This window comes from Pseudorca crassidens, chromosome 12 (genome assembly GCF_039906515.1).
Source record: "Pseudorca crassidens isolate mPseCra1 chromosome 12, mPseCra1.hap1, whole genome shotgun sequence".
NCBI classification, from domain to species: Eukaryota; Metazoa; Chordata; class Mammalia; order Artiodactyla; family Delphinidae; genus Pseudorca; species Pseudorca crassidens.
In genome coordinates, this window is record NC_090307.1 from 7,145,369 (window position 1) to 7,163,653 (window position 18,285).

The 18,285-nt window shown below is 40.0% G+C and overlaps 1 long non-coding RNA gene across 1 annotated transcript in view; it reads right to left on the reverse strand.

Moving 5' to 3' along the window:
* Positions 1 to 18,285, reverse strand: part of LOC137204083 (uncharacterized) — a 418,823-nt gene that overhangs the window by 234,717 nt on the left and 165,821 nt on the right. Inside the window, exon 2 of the long non-coding RNA XR_010933414.1 lies at positions 5,464 to 5,577. This is a non-coding gene — a long non-coding RNA (uncharacterized lncRNA). The remainder of the gene's footprint in view (positions 1 to 5,463; positions 5,578 to 18,285) is intronic.

Consider the following 18,285-nt stretch of genomic DNA (forward strand, 5'->3'; position numbering starts at 1 on the left):
TCAGTAAAACCTTTATGTTTTGCACAAGTTCAAAGTCTTGAGTGTCGCCCACACAGTAATTAAAGGAAGCCTCCTTGATACTGAGACTGGCAATGGAGTCACAGAGACCGCTCACCAGCTTTCGACCTCATCTTCACTGCTGGCCCTGAGGAATTTCTCTTACCTTCTTGCCAGTTCATCTGTATCTTTAATATTTTAGATTACCCATCACTTTTTACAATTTTTCTAGATTAAGTTTTTCCATGATAGCATTACAAGGTCTTTCTACTATGAAATGCAATTGAATATATCAGGATGAAAGGAAATGTTCATTAAAATCCTATTCAATTTTTTATAGCATCATACAGTAATTTTGTTTTTTTAAACTGTTTTTAAACAAACGCATAGCATGGGCTTTTAAAACCTTTTTAGTTTTGAGTTGCAGTAATGAAATACTCACATGGCAGTGAAAATTAAAGAAAAATTAAATTTGTTACAGACACTGAAAACACATGAAAAATATGACTGACATTCTTGGCAAATGAACACATGAAGAAAAGAGTCTTGATTTAATGTGGATGTGGGTATAAGCTATGCAAATAAAACTTTCAAAGAGTTTCTAAAGAATATATGAAAAACAAGTTATTATCCAAAGCTAAAGAATACTATTTAATAAAGGTACTGCTACTAAATGCTATTTATAGCCAAAAGGACAGAAAAGAAATGATAGAATGATAAAGAGGGGAAAAGCACAATAGGCCAAATACGTCAATCTGTGAAAGAACCTGGAGCAAGTAACTAAATCATTGTGATAATCAGATTCCTTAACTGTCATAATCCCACAGTCATAAATGCAAAGGCAATATGTTATGTATTTTCCAATGACAGTAAAGAGAAAATGCTCACAACCTAGACTTAACAATGAGGTAAAGAGAAGCAGTTCCACTGGCATCAGTGAGATAATCAGTGCACAGAAACATCAGATTACTCACCATGCAAATAGTATTTTAAGTACTGAACACTTGATTCTGTATTAATTTATAACTGCTATTTGTAATAATTTAGCATTATTTATTTTGAAGAAATGTAAGTCAATTTATTCTTCACTTTTTTATATAATAGTTATGCCTAACATTTTTCTCAAATCCCAATACTTTACATCATCTCAAACGTCCCAAAAAGTGTAATGAGAATTGAATTCTGCTTCACCAGTTGCTTTGGCCATAGCATTTTACCTCAAATAAATAGCCCTAGACTAAGCACATCTCCCTCCTAACCCTTCTTAAAAATCAGACCCCCAACAAAGCTAACTGCTTCCAAGTAATTTAACCGTGTCCAAGAACACACCTGTTTCCAACATCCAACAATACAAAGTTCACAGTGCTCACATGTCTGGTCCTATTTGACTGGATTCCAAAGAATAAAGAAAATATGACCCATAGTGGGTAATCACTCAATCACAGCAGAGAATGACACAGGGGTCAGAATTAATAAGGACGGACATTAAAGCAGTAACTGTATTTTAAACAGTTGACAAATTAAGTAGAGACATAAAAACTATAGAAATACCCAGAGAGGACTTCTAGAGATGAAAACTATAATATGTGAGATGAAAAACAACTGGATGAGGTTGATGGCAAATTGTGTGTGTAGAGGAAAACACTACTGAACTTGAAGGCACAACAATATGAACCATCCGGTGTCGCCAAGGCGCATCACCCTTGTTAGCAAGTCACTTGTACATAAATAAACAACCTAACAAATCTCTGGCTTTTAAATTTTTGGAAGAACACTCCTTGGGGATAGGTGCCCATCCCTTTTAGGACCCATTAAATGGATGGAGGTCAAGGACAACACAGGTCCCTGGGCACCTGAGATAGCCAGGCTGTGGGAAGCTGAGTGGGATACTTGCTCAGAGCGCGACTCTTCTCGTCCACTGTGGAAAGGTTTCCCAGCTCCTGCTGTCAGGGGCTTTTCGTTACTCTTGTCAATCTCTCAGACTTTACACCTCAGCTCCTAATGCTGGCCATATCTCTTGCCTTGCTCTATCACCAGGCACCCACACTCCTTACACTGCCCCCCCCACTTTGGACATACTTTAATAGATTCCTCTAGCTCCATAAACTCCGGTGGTCATCCTGCCACTTACCCTGGTCCAGGGGACGTATACGTCAGGCCTCCAAGAAAAGGACTGGATGATGGTCATTCTTAAGATGATTTCTGCACTCAAGTAGCAAACCGAAGCAGTATCAATATGACAGTTCTGCCTAGTGTGTGCCTTTCATTCAGGATAATAGTGATAGAGAAAAAGTAAGTCACAAAATACTAGCTTTTACAATAATTTGGTCAAAGTTGCTCTTAATCACATAATAAGCTGGGCAAGGCTCTCGAAGATGACTTTTCTTATCTAATGTCTTACGCTGCCATGAAAATGACCCAAATTCCAAGCTACAGCTAGATGCTTTACCAAATGTTCTCCATAATCTGTGTTAAGTATGTCAAATCATATGTTAATAATAAAATAATGATAAATTAACACACACACTGGCTGCCCTATACCTTTTCTGTCTATCTTAATATGAACTGCCCCTAATTACATCTTAGAGAATAATAACAGGACAAAACAACTGTCTTTGGGTATATAGAGAGAATAAAAGGCTTACTATACATATGAAATTGTATTGGGGTGTTGTGTAGGTGTGTATGACATCACCTATGAAGTGGATCTTCAAATGTATTCCCTTGAAATTATCCTTGCTCATGGACCCTCCCTTTCAAACTCTCCATCTACCCTTTGGAAAATCTCCATGTACCCTCACAACTACAAGTACCAAAATGTGAAAAATCATTTCTATAAAATGTGTCAGTATTCTAAAATGACAATAACCAGTATACAAAAAACAATTTCCAAGTAGAAACAAATGTAATTTAATGGCTTACTATTTTATCAACATTCCTTTTAACCTATTAGACTATTGTAGCCATTCCTGTATCTACACATCTCATAAGTTACCAATATTAGCATCTCATACGCCAAAGTTCAATTATGTCATATGAAATCCTCTGCAACATAATTATTAACAGATCTCCTAAGATGATTTATGGAGGAAATATTCAAAGCAGCTTGGAGAAGCATAATATAAATCCTTTTTGTGTCTGTTCTTTCAAGGTGAAAATCTAGCATGTAAAAATGATATCACATTAATTCTCTTCAAGGTCATGATTAGAACATAAAAGTTTGTGGAAAAACAGCAACATTTGCATTTCACATGAAGTGTGACCAATGACAGGTGCATCCCTTACATGGTTCATAAGACTAGCAAGGATTGCTGCAGAGTCACTACCCACTTGATAAAAAAAAAAAAAAAAAGAAAGAAATATTTACTGAAATGGAATATACAGTGATCCCAAATCATGTTGCTAAACCAGGCAAGCATAAGTAAATGAACCCTCCAAACAGAAAAGATGCTTTAACACAGTTACTAGGGTGGTATAATTCCAAAGAAATGTAACATCGTGTTATAGGCTAAGGAAACCTACTGGCCGTATTCTCATTCTAGGGATGATGGCATTCATCCTGGCGAAGTACAACAGCTAGTTAAGGGCACAGCCCCCCCCAAAATATACTCAGCCCTTCAATGTCTAACTCATTGTTCTTTCCACATTGTTTATATATTTTAGAAATTTCATTCTGAGGATAAAATTTAAAACCAAAACAAGAATAAAAGCCTCTCACTCAAGGGCTTTGAGGTAAGATCCTTAGTTGAATCTAAAGGAAAAAATAAATCATTAGCCTGAGTTAGAAAAGGATAACCTTCCTCTTCCCGCTAACATTTCTTCACATTTTGCTTTTGATCATTTGCTAACAGACCTCATTTGTACTGTTTCCTTTAATGTTCCTCTGCCTCACCCCATCACTCCTTCAACTAAGGGAGATTTTGGGGGTTTAAAATCAAGCCTTAAGCTAGCGAGGGCCAAGTAAATGGATAACTAAGCAGGAAGCCTTATTAGCAGACACTGAAAAAGCCCCAAACATTCCAGCAAAGATTTCAGTGTTCATTTCTTCTCCGAGTTACTAAGTTACCTCTACTTTGTGGCCTAAATTGCTCTCTTGCTAGCTGAAGACTCTCCTCATTAGCATGAGGCTACAAAATGTTAACAGAGGAATTATTCTTTCTCTGGAACACCTTGCACAATGTGCTCAGTATATTTCTGATTTATACTTCCTGGTTCATTGGAGAAATTATCTATCCAAATAGCACTGGAGAGAAGGTGGAGAATCAGCCATGGCAACATAAAATAGCCAATCATCTATTGAAGAACAGGCTGTATTTCATCATGACAGCTATTTTTACCGATTCCCTTGTTCCTAAACTTACACGGGCACAATTATTTCCGAAACAGTTGGAAGACTTGCTGAAGTGTTTACAAGGTTTACACAATATTATCAGTCTTGACAGATTGTTTTTCTCCTACTGAGCTGTCCAAATATGTTTTTGCATGTATAAATTATTCCAAATATTATGAAAATAAGACATATCATGCTGTTTGAAAATACAACATTTTATCCACCCCAAATGCCAAATCCGTAAGGAAATATTTTCAATAAAATTGAACATGCTTTCTTCCCCCCAATTTTTTTTGCAGCTCCTGTCTTAAACACAGTGGAGATGCAGTGTCGGTCTCAGTAAATATATAATGTACAAAACAGAATTTGAAAGAATAGATTGAAATTCACTCCAATATTAATTTGAAGGTTGAAGCTCATCAGATTCTAAAATATTAACAAAAATGTTCTGCTACAGTGAGAGTATCAATTATGCATAAATATACTCTTTAGCTTCGCATTTGAAACAAGGAACAGAAATCTGTCCTGTAATTTGTACAAAAGGCCTATAGATGCAGCCTCCCATGGGAGGAGATTACATACCAAGTAGACTGCTTAACCATGCTAGAAATCTGAATGGACATTATCACAAAATTCTTACTTTATAGATTCTGTTTTCTATCAGACAATGCTGATGGGGTCTGTAAACATAGTCGGAGAGGATTCTCCTTGAGAACCATCTTCCTTTCTATGAAAAGTTAGGCACAAAAATCCATGAGACTATTTCCATTCTTAAGACTTAAACATACATCCTGGTCGGAAATGTACCCGATATTTTATGGGGAGGTTAAACCCTCCCAATTTCAAGAAGATCACACCAGGATGCCATGTACTAGTCACGAGATTCACCGCTCAACTTGAAACAGCCAGTGGAAGGCAGCTAATAAAACAGCCACACAGGAAGACCAAAAACCATGACCAATAACTCTTCTTCTTTCAAACCCAACAGAGCAAGATTCCAAAGAAATACGTCAAAGGAAATTCACTGTAATTAAAATTAAGTAAGCCGTTATAACTTCCACAGTCCTCCATGAATTCCTTTCGCAAAGAAAAAGTGTACTAGACACAAAATAAATCACAGACATTGTCTAACTTACCACGTTGTGGCGGTTCAGCAGGGGAAACTGAGGCTGAAAGCTGACACTTGTCCCCATGTTGTCATCAACCGAATCTGGTTTAGAAGGCCCAGTTCCTGAGCAAAAAATTCCCATCTGCAAAAAAAAAAAAAAAAAAAAAAAATTCAAACATTTACAATTATTTCTCACATGTATATATATTTCTAATACATATGTACAGATAATATATACATATGTACATGTCATATATGTACACACATCAAGAATTATTCTACATACAAGGGAAACAATGAAACGTAATAACAATTTTTATGTCTTCACATTTTCTTATAACCTGTTTAATTATAACCTGCTTATAACCTCCAAGTCTTAATTAAATGTATTAAGATTTATCTAGGGAAAGAAATTGTTGTTTTAAATGCACTATTTAGGAATTTTGAAAACACAAGGGTTTTACTAAAATACGAAAATATTAAGATAAGTTACAGCGTTTAATCTTGTCTCAATGAGTCAGCCCAGAGCCACTCCCAGAACACTGATCTCAAAAGATTGCAACAAAATTTTACAGAGCAAGTCCCGACTTGCGCAATGGGGAGCCTCTTCTGCGCAGGTTCAATGCCTATGAATCATCCTAACGAGGGAGGAAGGGACCAAGACTCATCTTCTGTCCGTCAAGAGAGCTCTCAAGTAGGTAGAGAACACACACATACACTCGCACACACGACAGAAAAACTGGGATGGAGAGTTAGAAGTCAGTCAAGGGGCACATCGTTCCCACATTTAAGAAGTAAACCAAGCCACCAGCCTGTTATTCCGTGTTTCAGAGAGAAGCAAAGTCCAAGGTAAAGTGAGCTTTGAGCCACTTCAGATTCAAACACTAAGAACTGGACTCAAGGGCTTCCCTGGTGGCGCAGTGGTTGAGAGTCCACCTGCCGATGCAGGGGACGCAGGTTCGTGCCCTGGTCCGGGAAGATCCCACATGCCGCGGAGCGGCTGGGCCCCTGAGCCATGGCCACTGAGCCTGTGCATCTGGAGCCTGTGCTCCGCAACGGGAGAGGCCACAACAGTGAGAGGCCCACGTACCACAAAAAAAAAAAAAAAAAAAAAGAACTGGACTCAAGTGAAAAACCCTTCCATCCCAGCAATGGCAGCACAGGACCGAAAGGGCATCCACAGACCTGGGACAATTCTGAAGGTAGAAGGCTTCCAACTACAACTAAAGCAGAGGCTCAACTCACTGAAGTGTGAGCCCAGCTTCTTGGAGAGGAGGAACCAGAAGTGGACACAAAAAGTCAATGACTGCGGACGTTCAAGGCTATGTTAACTATAAACTAGCTTTTAAAATGAGTTTTCATTTCACAGAGTTCAACTCTATTGTAAACATCATCTTATGCTTATGATTTGAGTTTTTAAATACCTTCCTCTCCTCCCCCTTTCTTCCTCCCCATCCCCTCCCTCCCGGTCTATCCATCCCTACATACCTATTATTTCAGCATAGATTTCGCTGCTTAGAAGGTGCAAGGTAAATAAGGGATTCTTCCATGGAACATTTATCTTCTAGATGTCCCACCCACGTAGGTATGCCGCTACCATGACATTAGTCATCAGAAGTCTTATTGTTTAAAGCCACAGTGTGTGAATTCTTGAAAAGGGGTGGTGAGGGTCACCTCACCTTTGGGAGCACAGGCAGGGGAGGCAGGAGGGCGCAGGGCTGGCCGCCCTTAGATGCTGCACAGCCAAGGCCACGAAAATGATGCTACCTGCCGCCGCCTCTGCCCTACAGGTTGCTTATCCTTGACCTAGATACAGAATCATCATGATCTACAAAGCAAAGCTTTTCCTTTTTAATGTTTTATCGGAGTATAGTTGATTTAAAGCGTTGTGTTAGTTTCCGTTGTACAGCAGTGAATCAATTATACATATATCCACTCTTTTTTTAGATTCTTTTCCTATGTAGGTCATTACAGAGTATTGAGAAGAGTTCCCTGTGCTCTACAGTAGGTCTTTATGAGTTATCTGTTTTATACAGAGTAGTGTGTATATGTCAATCCCTATTTCCATTAGGAATATTGAATCTCTACAAACAGCATGAGTACGATGTCATTAATAACACTGAATTATAAACAAGGGACCTCGTTCCACTTCACTCTGCCACTGTCCAGCCTTACGCCCTCGGGCTTATGACTTAAACCTAGAGGTTAAGAGCAAGGCCACCGAAGCAGCCACACCCTCTTCACACCTGCTTCACACCCTCCACCAACTATACATTTTCCTTAAACAAAGATCAGAACACGTTTCTCATAGATTTGTTTGGAAGTTTAAATGAAACCCCTGCACACGACACCGAGTGCCCCTTGCTCAGTAAATCAGGCCTTTTATTACTAAAACAAGCATCTGTGAATCTCTAATTCTTAAACTTGATGCAAATCACACAGGCGTGCACAGCCTGGGAAAATTCCATGTAGGTAAATGTAAATGAAGATGCTGGAGAAATAGCAGTTGTGTGTCCCAGAGGAGACGCCAGAAGCCACAGCGGGATTGCTCTAAGTCTCTTCTCTCTGTCCCACAGGATCATCCCCAAGGTGGCCCTGATTTATCTCCTGTGTAGACACAGCCATAGCGACGACCCAAGTCCTCCCATTAAAGAGGAAGAAACATTTTAACAGAGTTTTAAAAGCATTTCAGGTCAGTTGAAACTGAGTTCTTGCCCCCATTTTGTTAATAAAATGTACTGTCCTTGTAAGTGAATTATTTGTTCTAAGACAGTTTAAAAATCTGAGGGGAAAATTCCAAGATAAATAGTACAGGAGGGTGTGTATGCTATATATCAAGAAAGATTATCTCCCTCTGTAACTGCAAAGATGAAGGCTATTGTATTCCTTTCAGGCACTTTTCTGGTATTTATTAATGCTTAATTAAATATTAATCACAAGAAAAACAGAGGTTTGGGTCAGAAGAAGTTTTCTGTGCACCATACTAAGCAGACCACGCTAATTACGCAAACAATTTGACGCGACAGTCGCAAAGGCTCTCATCTTGTGAGTTGAACTCTTGTTTTACTGAACTAAACAAGAGCTTAGTTCCAAAGAAATTTTGACTCTGGTGAGCCTATTTAATCCCTGAGATATTTGCTTTTATTAATGTTAGTGACATCTTTCAAAGGGCATACTAGTGCCAATTATATTTACCCTTCATTTTAAGGTTCCAATCTTAAAGACAAATCCAGTAACAATACTTCTTCTTGATCATTAAGTCTGCCCAGATACTTGACATAAGGTAATGCTCTGAGATATTATAGTTAGACTTTGCGAAGTGTGGATAACTGAAAGGGTGCATTTAGTATTTTTATTTGTATTTTCAATTTCACACGGAGGGTAAGACTGCAGGCTTCAGAGCCGGCTGCCTTGATGCCAACCCTGGCTCTCCAGCTTATTAGTTATGTGAGCGAGGGCAAGTTAACATTTTTACACATCAATCTCCTTCCCTATAAGGGTGACAATAAATTAGTACAAAATCCTATTTTCAGGCTAAATATGCATTCATTACATGGAATAGAACCTTGTACATAATCATTACTGTAACAGTGATGTCTGTTATTCATATTAATACTCTGAATATCTGAGGACCACCTTTATGCCAGGATTCTTTCTTCGGTTGGATAAAGCATTAAACGAAGTTCACACATCCCTGTCACTGTGAAGCTTTTATTTTAACGAGGCAGATAACCAATAAGCACTGGAAATAAGAAAAATACATAGTACTTAAATGAGCAACACTAAGGAGGAAAATAAAGCAGGACAGAGAACAGGAAATGTTGGAAGGTGGTGAAATTCTAGAAGGGGTGGGGGGGGTCAAGCATTAAACATTTGCCTCTCACTTTCAAAACCCACCCCCTCTTCTGCGTGGTACTGGGCGCCGCTGGCCTAGGACTTTATAGAGCACACCGCTGCCCAGCTGGCCGGCTCCTTGCAAGGCCTTGCCTGTAGGGGATGCTAGAGACAAGCCGAGGAGGAGGAAGAAGGGGCCTTCTACTTCCTCTTCACTTCCTGCTGGCTTCCGGGTTCCACCAGGGTCCGTGCAGCCTCCCTGTACTCCAGCATTGTCTCAAGCAGCCGAAGCCCGTTTTTATGTTTTCCCACCACTTTCAGAACCGACCCCAGAGAAGTACGTGCACCAACTGGCTGGTGGCTCGTCGGAGGTGAAGGTGCCCGAGCCTGTGGATCGTCTCCTCCAAGCCCAGAGACAGCAGTCAGCGGAGCTGCACCTCTCCTTGACGGCCAGGACCAAGCTTGGCAGGGCTCATCCTCCAGGCTTCTAAACTGTCATCATCCCAGTCGTTTCCCCCTTTCTCCAGCCCCAGGGATGGCAGGCTGCTTCCTGCAGCGGCGGCCTCTGTGATACCTTCGTGTTCTCACTACCCCGCTACCAGCTACCTGGTGAAAAATTCTTCATGCTTAGCTAATAGCTTTTCTATTACATTTTCTCTTTTAAACCCTCATGTGAGTTCTCTCTCCCGGGGAGAATGTGACTGTAAGATGGACAGCAAAGGCTTCACTGAGTCAAAGCTTGAAAGAAGCTAAGGAGTGAACCATACAGTTACGACGCGGGGGAGACCCATGCTGGGCAGAGTCAAGTGCAAAGGCCCTGGGGTCTGGGTCTGGTCTGCACGAGGGATCACCAGAAAGCCTGTGCTTCTGGACAGTAAGCAAGGGTGGAGCAGGCGAAGCTGAGACCTGAGAGGTTCCAGGGGCCGGATTCTGGAACGCCTCACAAATAGGGCGACCATGACACCCCTCGGAGCAGGACACTTCGGAAGGTGAAAGGGGTGCTGTAAACAAGCACACTGAAATAACAGGCACTGATGGGGAATGTTCTGGGCATATTGACTGGAATCACCCTCCTCTGTGTAAGTCACTGCCACGACTTGGGTTTTTATTTAAAGTGCGGTATAAAGCTATTTGACCGTATTGCATAGAGAGAGGACTTGCTCTGATATACATTATAACTGCTCCCGAGAGGAAAACAGGTATGTATTTTCTACAAAACAGTGTTTCTCAACTCAGTATGAATTATTTAACTACCATCTATAATAAATGGGCTAAAACATACATAGGTTTTTTAGCAAATTTAATATAAAGGAAAACACACATGTACCAGTACATTTACCATGAAATCCAAATGTTATGAATAATTATTGAAGCAAACCTTGGCTTTCGTTTCTATTTTCAAGAAAATCCTTAGGAGTTGTGAAACTTTGAAGTTTAATATGTTAAAAATCCTTAGGCTTTTGTCTGTTCCAGATTTTTCCTTCTGTTCTTGAAATAGTATAAAGGGTGAATTAGCCTACCTCTATTTCCAGCTGATACTCATGACAGGAAAAAGTAAAGGTTAGAAGTAAAAAATTGTAGCTAAGAATGAACAGGGCTGGGATTTGAGTCCTTACCTGTTTTCAAAGCCAGAATTTTATGTGCTCACCAAGCTCCACGTATCAAACATCCTTTCTGGCTAATTTTATGACCTTTTAATTTCATTTTAAACGTTGAATATAAAACACAAAGAAAGGTACGTGCCGTTTTAATTTGTTGAGGAGAAATCGGAACTTTTTTAAATGAGAAAAATAATTCCTTTGAAAATGAAATTTCAATGATCTTAATTCTTTTCCTCTGCCAACAAAGGCCTGTTTGTACTCATACCATTTCTTTTCTCTAACATTCCCATAGGTGACAAGAATAGGAAGACGGGAAGCTTCATTTATCAGACTCCACAGTCAGCAGGGTTTCAGCTTGACTCTACCACTGAGATTCACTTAGACAAATTGCTCATTACGTATGAATATCAGTTCTGTGCACTGTAGAGAATAAACATTCATCCCTTATCCGGGTGGTTGTGTGTCCTATCCAGGCTAGAAAGAGCCTCAATTCTGTAATGTTCTCTATATCATATGTATTGAGTAAAAGAGTTTTAACCTATTCAGAGTAATAAAACAGAGACATTTATTTCAACTCCTGTCTTATTTTTGGAGACAGTAAAAAAAAAAAAATCGGCCTCAAAGACAGAGAACGTGTGTATCAAGTTCAATCTGTGTTTCAAACAATAGCCTTAAGTATCTCCCTAGAAACAGGACTCGTGACAAAAATAAAGGAATACAGAACTAAGTAAGGCAATGGAGATGGAAAATACTCATCAGCCAGAATTCTGCTTCTCTGATGATGTATTCAGAGTTAGTTTATGAATTAAATGCCATTTCTCTTTTCTAAATTACATATTTATTTTCTTAGAAGCCATATATTCTGTTACATGAAACAAAATCTGTGCTTACTTAAAGAGCAAAACAATTAAATAGCTGAATTAGAGAGGAAGGTCTACTTTCCTATTTTGAAGCAAGTTTTCAATAGCGATGTTATTGGGTTGGCCAACAAGTTCGTTTGGGTTTTTGGTAGCAGCCCAATTTTTTTTTTTCTAAAATCCATACAGGATTTATGAAAATCATCTCTCTGAAAGATCTGAAGGATCAGTATTTGTGTCGATAGTAGACTGAATTTGTGCGACAGGCTCAGATTCTCATCCTCCACCTCTGATGCTGAAAATGCCTAAGGGCTCTCCAGTGACACGTGAAATGATCTTCCAACAACAGCCGCGATCCTGAAGGAACTTCTACCATATGACCCAACCTTTCAATCATCTGGCATTATTCGTCACCATGAGTTATTTCTCTTTAACCAGTCTGGATTTCTTGCTATTGTCTGAAGAGGTTCTCAAATTCCCTACAATTGTTTTTAACATCTTTATTGGATTAATCTCTTACACTTTTTATCAGACGGATGTCCACACAGAACACACTTGACTCTTCTTTTCTGGGAATGCGGCCAGGAGCTGCCCCTCCACCAGTGGCCAGCGGCGCACTAAGATTTTTGTTTTTCTCCAAACAGAGGGTTATTCTGTCCCAAGGCGGGGTGGGGGTGGGTATGGCTTTTACTTTAGAACTCTAGAGGAGTGTGCGGTGACTCACACACTGAGGAATGCCACAGGTATCTCCAGCACTACCGGACCTCCCAGATCATACCACCTTTTCTCAGAATACCCTGAACCACAGCTTGAACCGGCTACAGTACTCATTCTCCCTCTCTCTGGCTCTAGGCCCTACGTAAAACGTGAAGGCATCTGTTAATCTAATAGAAGGATCCCAGGAGTGCTTTTTTCTTAAAGCAGAGAGAGACTTTCTTCCGGCATCATTACAGGTAATGCATTGCACACGCGCTAACTGGCAGACGGTACAAGCCCCACCAGGCTGTAAGCAGATAAATCAGCAGAGAGAACTGCACTGAAGTACAGCAAGAGGACAACCCTAAACTTCAAACACGAGACTGAAACTCACGTTACCGAAAACAAGCAAAGGAAAGCAAGCAGTCACGTTTATATTTTTTTAAGTGTCAGCGCTTAAGTGGAAAAGCATCAAAAGTATCAAACGATACGCCCAATTAGCTGTGTAACACTTGACTTTGGCTGTTCCTTCCCTCCGTGGTCCAGCCTGTCCTATTTTATAGCTTAAAAGGTTCATATTTTCATCTTTGGGGATACTTTTAATATTTTCTTTCTATATTAATTTCTTAAACACACCAACATAACACTTAGCTAATATTCATCAGTTGTAAGCATTAAGACCAAAAACTTTCCCTTCCTAAGGTTTAGGTCTGAGTAAAAAAGAAACCAAACATCTTAAAAAGTCAAATAGAGGAGCCAGTGCCAATTTTTAAAAAAAGCACGCCTATCCTCCCTTAGAGTTCTACTTCGATAACTATTAACATTTAACCAGTTAACAAAACAGTTAACCCCGTTACCAGATTAACGGTGTCATTCCGATAGTCACTCTTCTGTGCATAGGATGTGTGGGAAAGATGAACTTCATATTTGATAAAGCAGAGTTGAAAGACCGTTTGCAGGAAAGTGCGCCTCTCAACACCAGTTTCAGCTCAGAAAAATGAATATAGGCCTCTAGCAACTGAGTGAAATAGAAAATAGACTGAGGCTCAGGAAAAATGGAAGAGAAAGAGCTGCAGACGTGGAACGTGAGTGGAAGGAGAGAAAAAAGAAGGACTGGGAACAGAAAAAGGGAGACAGCGAGTGCCAACAGCGGGAAAATCCCTCTCACAGAAGTATTCTTAAGTGAGACATGCGTGGCCCCCAAAATGCAAAGCTATTAACTAACTGCTTACCTCTGTCTTCTCAGCAGGAGTTGCAAGGTGCAACCACTTCCTCTTTACCTTAGAGGGGAACGTCCCAGCATGACCGAGACCCTGTAATTTTTACTATACGTTTTACTGATATGGCATTCCCCTGAATGTCCATGGAGTTCACTCCTACTTCCTGGAACATGTGCTTTGATAGAAGGCTTGGAATACTTGTATCTTCCTGATCACCGGGTCTAATTAGCAATAATGTCATCCACAGAGTAGACCAGCGTGATGTTCTTTAGAATGTCACCTTGACTGTGGTCCCTATGTACTGTACTATGAAAGACAGCAGGCGAAGTAACACAGCTCTGGGGCAAGACAAGGAATGTGTGCTGCTGTTCTCACTATTTAGAGGCAAACTGTTCTTACTCTTCCCCAGTGGTGGGTAGAAAGAAGAAAGCAGTTGCCAGATAAAAGGCCACATACAGAGAGCCAGAAGCTGTGTTGATACGTTCTGTTAAAATAACAGCACATCCGACACAGCGGCTGTGATGGGGCTACCAGCGCATTGAGAGAAGCAACCTGCCATTGGACCTGAGTGTGCCTGCCTGCCCTTGCTGAGCACGCCAAGGGGGCAAGGTCCTGACCACCCTCTACCTGAGACGTTTCTAGGGCTTGGGTTTCCAGTGAGCAACCTCGAGGGATGGGGTGATGTCTCGCGGTGGACATTATGTTCCCACGTCTCTGAGTTCCTCAGCTGTGAGGCAAACGCACTGTTTCTGCAGAGCGTAGTCATGTGATGGTTGCCTTGGCTGCGGATAACCCGTCCAGGGCTGCTTATACAACAGCTTGAGTCCCCGTATCCTTTCTTTAATTCTACGTGAAGGAAATTCTGGCATCTTTACTTCGTTTGCTTACGCAGAGCTATGTCTGGATGTCAGGGGCTCTCCCGGAACACCATTTGGATGAGTTCCCAGTGTCCTTGCAAAACACTGAATCCTAAATCATGGGTCAGTGTCCCTTTTGTGGTAAACACAATAATGGCTCTCCAAAGATGTCCAAGTCCTAACCCTTGAAACTTGTGAACGTGGTACCTTACATGGAAAAGAGACTTGTTAGATTAATTTTAGACATTTGTGAAGGGGAGATTACCCAGGTGGATGCAATGTTATCACAAGGTCCTTTTAAGAGGGAGGCAGGAGGGTCAGATTCAGAACAGGAGAGGCTGGTATGACACTAGGAAGAAACTGCAAGGCCAGGGAAGTGGTCAACCTCCAGAAGCTGGAAAGGCAAGTAAATAGATTTTTCCCTAAAACCTCCAGAATGAACACAGCCCTGCTGAGCCATTTTAGGCTTCTGACCTACAGAATACTCAGATAATACATACATATTTGTTATTCTGAAGCAAAGTATTTGTGGTTGTTATATCATCAGCAGTAAACTAACACATCTGTTCAGCCTTCCATTTAATATTTATCCTTCCCCTCTCAGCCTAATTCCCCGAGATCTACTGCCCTGAGTATTGTCCCACTTTCTGCCAGTAAACGTTGGCCAAATCTGACTTGCATTCTGGAGAAGGCTTGAATTTCTCTGCTAGGACTATACTACGACCTAGAGGCAAAGAGGAGAGGTGAGAATGGTTCTGCAGGAAAGTAAGCAGCATCTTGCTGGACGGTGGGATCACGGCACAGTCTCCATGGCAGGGGTAGGAGCTACTTCTGCTCAAGCGTTTAAAGCTATTTGGGGAGAAATATTTCGGGATTTACTCAAATATTCCTATCCTAAGTCTTAGGGTCCCACCGTCCCTTTGAGAACCCCAAGTCGGGCAAAGTTTCAAACGGAGCCGATTTTGTGTCGAGGCCACCATCATAACGTGATCCTGAACTGATTTTTAGCTCAAGAGGTAAGACTACTTATTACAGCTGCCACAGAGGCTCTCTGGTTTCCAAATATGTCTTAAGTTGTCAATTATCTGCTCTGAACTCAAGTATCTGAAATATTTTCAGGATTTCATTTTTATTTCAGTGTCTTGTCTTTAAGCTATCATCCTCACCACCTTTAATTACATCAAAGCTAGACCACTGTCAACCAAAATAATACAGTATTACAAGAGAAGGTCAAATAGGTGCTGTGGAGTCTGTAGACTGTATTCCAAGCCACACTTCTTACGAAGCTGAACGGCTAATACGGATTAGGTATCTGACCACTAGAATGCACCCAAAAGGCAAACAGAGACCGGTAAGGGGACTTTCTGTGCTACTGTTCCTTCCTCAGCCACTCCAATGACTCATTTGGTTTAGGTCAGTCAGTTTTATAGTTTTTGCAGGACTGGAAGACTGCCATTTAAACTGCCCTAAATTTATCATTTTTTCACTCCAAATATATGCTATAATCTTTCTTCTGATGGTTAGCAACTTAGAAGCGTACGGTGATGTAAGCTTAAGGGTGTGACAATACAGGTTTTGGTTTTTTTTCTAGAGTCCTTATTATCAGCGCTGGAGTGTTTTTCAGGGTCAGCATAGGAAGAGTGGGACTTTCGGGTGGAATCTGATTGCTAGGTAGGCTACGTAATGCTTTCTTGGGAAAGTAAGTCTGATGATTGGGGTAGACAGGCAAGCATTTTACCATCAAAGGTTGCTAAGTCATCTCGGTGTCCTCAGGGTTGCCAGTTGCTCATACAGCACATTTATAAAAATTGCTAAAAAGCATCCCTACCTCCAGACACTTTACTTCCATCTACAGGAAAATTTTCGTAATGTATTGTTCTTCTCATGACACTCTAACGCCATATTCCAGAAAAATTGTGGTAATGAGTATATACATCTCTAGTGTGTACAGTATGAATGACTCACACTTAGATGTGGTGCCCTGTGCACTAGACACCTGAAGAATTCAGCGTGCGTGTCCTCACAGAGTCCTAACTATTGGCTATATAGGTTCTTATAAAACTCTAGTCTTACATTGGTCTTAGGGGTTATGGTTTCAGTGGTATAAGACCAAGTTGATTAGTAGTAAGGTGTAATCTAAAAGTTCACATAGTTTTCAGTTAATGAAATATAAGAGGCAAATCCAACGTTAAGTAAAATCCCTCTTCTTTCTTATAAAGTCAATTTATGGCATATTCACGGGGAATACGTGATTGATGAATCACTAATAGTAAATGGATAATCTTAATAGAGAACCACTGAGACTGTCCTCTCAGTCTCTCTTAATAGAGAACCACTGAGACGCATCCTCTTTCTAGTCATGCAAAAACTCCGAGAGTTAGCCTGGAATAAGGGCCATCACAGTAGATTTAACCCTCTTAGACCACGGGCTCCTGAATTTTAATCCAAGGGAATATATGAAGATTTCATGTAAGCACGTGATGATATTTCAATTGAAGTAGTTATAAAGGACCTCAGTCATCAGTATTGAAAGATGATATTTATTCTGCATAACTGCAGTATTATTTCCAATGCTTTTAAATTTCTGCTTATTTTCATCACGATAAAAATAATTTCAAAGTTCTTTACTTTCTTCTAGTGGATTCCTGGCATCTTCTGCAGCACCTGCTGGTAAGCATGATAAATATTCTCCAAATTATCTGAGTACCCCTTTTATCTTTATTTTTAAATAATCCCTTAAACTCTCCACCTCCAATATCTAACAAAAATACCAAAGTTACAAAAATCTAGCGTAGCAGTTATTAAAATGTATAGCATTATTTTTAAAAATCCCCAAAGCATCAGTAAAACCCAAAGCCCAAAATCTATATCCACAGAAAATGCTGGATATTGGGAGGTATTATGACATGTAAGTCATATAATCTAATAGTCATGTTTTAGACTTCATCATATCTTCATGCTCAATGACATTCAGAACTACTTGTTCTTGTCTTTATCCCCATCCCTTTGTTCAAACACTCCCTTCCCTTGACTTTGGTGTTCTATTGTCCTCGCTCTGCCCAGCATTCTGACCACATTCAGGTTCATCATCCTCTACTTGGCTGTTAGATGTTGGAATTTCTCAGGCTTTTTCTCCTCCCATTGACTCCAGGAAATATAATCCACTCTCAATGATTCACAAAAAATTACAATTTTTTTTCTCTAAGGTGAAACTTGACTACATGATATCTTTTTTTGTGCCTGAGTAGATTAAATCATTGATCAACCACATTTACTCCCAACTCCATTGGAAAAGTATAATTACCTTCTGATACTGAACTTTCTCTGAGACTTTGGTCTCATGATTTTCAGTGTCACAAGATCAACTGAAACTAACCACATTCAAAACCAGAATGATGATTTCACCTGTCTTCATCCACACTCATCTTAGTTGCCTAATTCTCATAATGATACCTCCACCTAAGAGAAAAATATCTTTTGGCATAAAGCCAGAATCCTTTAGACCACACATGAAAGCCCTTCATGTGCATGTCAAATCCATGAACAGATCCTTTCAATTTCACTTTCAAAATATTTTATAAGAGAAATTAACTGTTATAAATTTTTTAGTCCAGGCTATCATCATTTTTTACCTAAACTACTGCAAAAATATGGTAAAGTTTCTCCATCTTCACTAAAGCCAATTTACAATTTTAACCTCAACTATTACCCCAAGTATCCAGGACAAAACAGCTGAACAAATCCATTAATCATCACAGTCTACCTTAAAAAATAGGTGGTTTCTT